Genomic DNA, 6,000 nt, shown 5'->3' with positions numbered 1-6,000 from the left:
GGGGGCTCAGAGACAAAAGTCTTGCTGTCTAACAACCTGGCCAAACAAAAACAAAGACAGAAGCTCCAGGTACAGGGAGAAGCCTTATCCCAGAGGAATAAGAGAGTGTTAGAACGGGTCTCCTGGCATCTTTCTCTGGCCTGTGTATGTGCATAGGCATGCTCCTACACATATGCATGTACGCACACATAAAATGAATGAAAACTGAAAATCAAACCCTCTCCTTTTCATACATTACTTGTGTTGGGTGGCTTGTCACAGAAAGGTAATGAATCCAGGACTAGCCTGCCAGCTGAATGTCGCTGGTGAGTCGCCCTGAGAAGCTGTCCCTCTGCCTTCTTAGACATGTGAACCCTATAGATAGATGACTTAATTTCTCATGTAGAGAAATAAGCAGTGTTCGAACTTTGAGCACCTGGGTTAGGGACTATCAATTTTAAAGTGCAACATGTGGAAGCATGCATGGGATTCCAGGGGACCTTCATGCAAAGCATGCTTGCACCATGAACTAATTCACAGCATAGACAGGACTCGGAGCAAGTCCGAACCATGCTCTCCTGAGAGGGATGTTTGGGACCCTAAGCCACGCTGTTAAGAGCATTGAACAGATAATAACAGACAGCATAGAAAAAAAGGAAGTGTCAGAGAAAGTTATGTTTCATGAGATCTGACTGAAATGTTCAAAGAAAGAGACTAGGAAAGAGGGCAGAGGGCGGGAGAGGTATGGACAGAGAGATAGAGAAGCTAATGCTATGGAAAGGCTGGCAGGCATGAAACAAGCATTTAATAAATGATAGCTGTCCATTATTATTAATAATATGTTATACCTTTCTTATTGCATTTGAGCTTAGGCTTTAGGTCTTAAGAATTCCTTTAAAAAAAGACATTTTCTAATGTGTTGCCAGTTAATCAGGTCACACAAAAAGCACCAGTGAAAATATCTTTGGTTCTTAGCATTAGAACTGTGGGAGTGTGGGTGGGTAAAATTCTGAAGGTCTAGACTAATGTCTTGGTAGGGAATTTTCTAGAAAAATATACTTGGGTTATTATTTGGCTTAAATGAAAAACAATTTCATTTGGGCCCTAAAATGTACATAAATTATTTGTGCCAAATTGACAAATAAATAATGAGGACTATTGCTTAATATTCATGCTGAACACACTGTTTTAAGAAATCAAATTTCTCCACACAGTTCAGTAAAGCAAGGACCAGAGTCAATTGAACATTATTTTCATTTCAGCAGCAGCCTGGTTGTGTTACTTTTCTCCATTAATGGACGTGCCATCAAGGGCATCAATTTTTATTCCAAAGCCAGGCCAACCTCTTGCTCGAAACATACTGCCAAACATGAATCATCTTACATTATTAATCAACTCTTTTCATTCTCCTAGAATGCACTGGTCTTTACTTCACGATAATCCACCTTATCATTCTTTTCAACGGATATTTTTAATGTGTCATTGTCTAGTGAGAGCCGTTTTTACCCTTAATAATATTACACCACCATATAAGGATACAGCTTTTACTTCAGGTCATTACTGTATTATGCTCTAATCACACTGGAGGTTGGGAACTACTACCCAATAGGTTTTCTGCTTTAAGTACTCCCAGCTTCCATTTCATACCTGAAATTTCTTCCTGTTTCCTTTGACTCTCTCTGGTTGTAGAGATTCTTCTTCGTTTGGGCCTTACAGCATTTTGTCTCCACGCTAGATATCTAATCATATTTTATTTTTGGCTGCTTGGTTATTGGGAGTGTAAAGTAGAAATCAGTAATACAGAATGTCTCTTTCAAGGCCTGGAATGTAACTCAGTAGTTCAGTTCAGTAACAGAAGTTTGCCTACCATGTACAAGACCCTGGGTTCCATTCCCAGTGCTTGAAAACAAAATGTAAATGTAAAAGAATAGAGCCCTTTATAAACTATACTTTTTTATGCTATCTTAAGACCCATCCTGCACAATGATTGTTCTCAGTTTTCTCTCAGTATTTGAAAGCCAATTCTTAGTCCACACTTATTTTAATTAGTTTATAATCATTTAACCAACTACAAACAAATTCACTACTTATATTATAAATCATAAATCCTAAAATATTTCATTATGGCTAGTAATGGTTGCAGACTTTTTTAAAAATTTTTGTGTGTGAAACACGATCATACTATGTAGTCCAGAACAGCCTGGACCTATCTAGCACAGGCTGGCCTAGAACTCACAACCCTCCTATTTTAGTCCACACATGTGTATGTGCATATACATGCACATACATGAACAGAGAGAAAGAGAGAAAGACAAAAAGAAAGAATGAATTTGTTCAGTAGATATACCAGGCACTCTTCTGGATTATGTGAATGTGTCACTGAGAAAAAAAAAAAAAAAAAAAAAGCAAAATATTTGTCTTCACAAGATCACAGCCTAGCAAAATGTAAACAAATTATGTTTATTGATTGTGTTGGTAAACTGAGAAAGAAAGAAAGAAAGAAAGAAAGAAAGAAAGAAAGAAAGAAAGAAAGAAAGGAAGGAAGGAAGGAAGGAAGGAAGGAAGGAAGGAAGGAAGGAGAGAGAGAGAGAGAGAGAGAGAGAGAGAGAGAGAGAGAGAGAGAGAGAGAGAGAGAGAGAGAGAGTAAGAAACCATTCTATGAATTTGTTCCTTCAGAAACTCAGGCTGAAATTTTATTGACATTAGCACAAGGATGAACTTTTAATAATCCAACAACCTATTAAAAGTCAATGTCTTTTTTGAGGGATGGGGTTGATTTTCATGGGGTCAGATTGATTACCTAGAGAGCAAGTTGTCAGAAAGTGAGGATATCCACTTTTTTTGGTCTCCTGCTTATCCTCCCAGTTTTCTCTATGAGTTGAAGCAGCATGAGGCCCTCATTGGAAGCCAAACAGTGGATGGTATCATGCTCCAGAAGTATAAGCCCAAATACACATCTCTCTTTTATACATCCACAAGTCTCGGGTGTTCTGTTGCAGCAACAGAACACCAACACTGGCATGGGATAAAGGAAGAAGTTCTTCTCTCATGATTATCCAGAAAAGCCTCATTGATACCCAGGGGTGAATTATGTAATAGGTACTTATGTCATGGCAGAACACAGCAAACAGAAAGAACAAGACAAGAGGCCTGCTGTTCCAGAAATACATGGAGACAAATTGGAATAGAAACACCGAGGGCAGGATATAGCAAATAGAACTGGAGATGCTCCAGGGACCCCTGTTTGGTTATGACCTGACAACTGGATGGACTTTGCCCATAAAGTGAGAAGAGTCCCCATTGTGATGGCATGAACAGAGGGGTGGCAAGATAAGCCCTGACATCCATTACAAGAGGTTGCCTCTGGGTAGTATTCTGGAAAGGAAAGGAAATCAAAGTGATCCAAGTGAAAGTAGGGCTGTAATGATGGAGGTGAGAGAATATCAGATTCTGAATATAATCTGAAGGTGGACGTCAACAGGACCTGTTAAGTGGCCACAGGAGAATGAGGCAAGGATGATACTAAAGCTTTTTGCCCTAGCCATGGACCAAGAGAAAGAATTTCTATAAGATAAAAAAAAAAGACTATAAAAACACCTAAGGCCACCAGGACTGTATAAGCTCACTGAGAGGATGGCGGAGATAGTTAAGAGATCAAGTAATGACCATGCTCACACTTACATTGAAAAATCCAGACAGCTAGACACTGTGGTACACCTTATTTCTCAGTTTCCTGGAAGCCAAGACAGGGGCTTGTGGAAGTTAAGGTGTTTAGGGACAGCCTGGTCAGCAAAACCCAGAAAAGACAGAGGAAGAAAAGAAGAGGGGTCAGTAAAGAGAGTGTTCTGAAAAGCAAGAAAGAAGCTGTTTAACTCTGTTTAATTACCAGTCAGTGTTAGTCTTATCTTCTTGACCTCTCAGATATAAGTGCTACAGATGGGACAAGATAATGAAGAGTGAACATTCCCTCTAGGTTGAACTGTGCTCTAGGTTTCCTTGTGATCCTAATCAGTGCCAAGTTAGGACGCAGGCAGGGATCAAAGTCATACTGAATTGGTTTCAAGAGAGTTTGAGTAGTACAGGTAGGAAAGTCATATTTGGGGCACACTTTCATTATTACCAATAACAGAGATATGTGGGAGCTGAGAGAGGCCCTGTGGTCAGGAGAATGGCGTTTTCATTTAGCATCTAGGGCTGGGTAAAGGATGTTGCATGCTGAAGCGTGTGATTCAGTGGAGAACGAAAACCTGCTGGTGCAGAATCCAGGAAAAAATTTATTGGACTAAAATCCATGAATCTAATGCTGAGAGTGGAGGAGTCGATCTCAGAGAGGAGCACTAATGGGTTGTCCTGGGAGCACGGAGAAGGCCGAGCTGTAAGAGTCATAGCAATTGGCCTCGGAGGACTCCTGTCTTCTCAGGACACAAGAGGCAAGGCAGTTAGCAGGGCATGCGGATGGGAGAGAGGTATTGGAAGTTTGAGGTGAGACATGGGGTTGAGGTGGTACGGGGGATGACTCAGTAGGGCAGAAGAAAGTCTCAGGTTTTCTGGGCACTGTTTAGTCTCCCAAGGAATATTTTACATCTTAATGTCCCAGGATAAAGATGGGAAGAATATTTAAAAGTACACTTGAAGCAGGGGCTGGTTTTGAATCTTGGAGAATGAGTTATATACCATGTGGCCCTGCCTTGCACAGTCATAATGTCAAGTAACGAATTAATATCCTTGTCATGCCATTTATAAGGCGCAGTGTCTAAAATAAATGAAAACGTAATAAGTTAGGATTCTAGGTAAAGATTAAAGGGGAAAACTCATTAATTATTTTTTCCCTGAAGCTCCTTACTCAGGAAACCATCACAGAAAAATATAGAGAGCCTTAATGACAAGTTAGTCTGATGGAAAGAATGTATCGAGATCTAGGAACACAAGCTCAGAACCCACAGAGTAGGTGGCCTTGCTAAGCCTCTAACACTAAGAGCAAATTAGCCACACTGATTATAAATAGACAACCCACAGTGACAAGAATACTTCTTGGAGTTAGTCACTGGAGGCGAATTGGAGTTCCATTTCTTACCGACTATGTGTCCTAGTTAGCTTTCTATTGCGATGATAAAGAGCATGACCAAAAGCAACTAGGGGAGGAAAGGGCTTATTTGACTCACAGTGCAAGGCAAGGCAGGAACACAAGCTGTGCAGGAACCTGAAGGCAGGAACTAAAGCAGAGACTCAAAGGAACCCTGCTTACTGGCTTGCTCCCAGGGCTTGCTCAGTTTGCTTTTTTATAATACCCAGGACTACCTGCCCAAAAGCAATACTGCCAAGAGGAGGCTAGCCCCCTCCACATTAACCATTTTACAAGAAAATGTACCCACAGTCTCATGTACAGGTCAATCTGACAGACTGTTTTCTCTATGGAAGGTCCCTCTTCCCAGGTATCTCTAGTCTGTGTCAAGTTGTCAACACAAAACAAAACAACAACAACAACACTGATCAGTACACTGCTACTCTGTTCTTTACTACAATTAAAGAATGACAGAAACAACGTATAGAGTTTATGTTGGCTTCTGATTGGAGGATACCGTTCATCATGGTGACCATGGCGGGATGGAGGAGGCATGGTGGTACTGGGTAAGGTGGGTGGTCTGAGTGCATTCCAGTGAGAAAGAAGAGCACCATGAATGCTGATCAGCAACCTGAATCTCCTCTTTCTTCAGCCAGCTACCTCAGCCTGTGGAATGATGCTACACCTGTGCAGGGTAGGTTAAACCAGTCTAGAAACATCCTCATAGATGCACCCAGATGTGCGTTCCCATGGTGACTGAAATCTAGTCAAGTTGACAGTGAAGATGAACTGTCCTAGTCACCTTGGAAACAAGTCAACCTCTGCAGGCCTCAGCGTCCTTCCTTAGAAACTAGGGAAGGAAGTAACACCCAGTTTCCTGGCTGTTGTCGGGGATCAAATGAGAAAACACACAACAAAAGTTTAGTGCATTGAGTTTTACACATACCTTGCAGCCAAAG

The sequence above is a fragment of the Peromyscus maniculatus genome, chromosome 9 (genome assembly GCF_049852395.1).
Source record: "Peromyscus maniculatus bairdii isolate BWxNUB_F1_BW_parent chromosome 9, HU_Pman_BW_mat_3.1, whole genome shotgun sequence".
NCBI classification, from domain to species: Eukaryota; Metazoa; Chordata; class Mammalia; order Rodentia; family Cricetidae; genus Peromyscus; species Peromyscus maniculatus.
The sequence above is the reverse complement of the archived record's forward strand: the minus strand, read 5'-3'. Positions refer to the sequence as shown.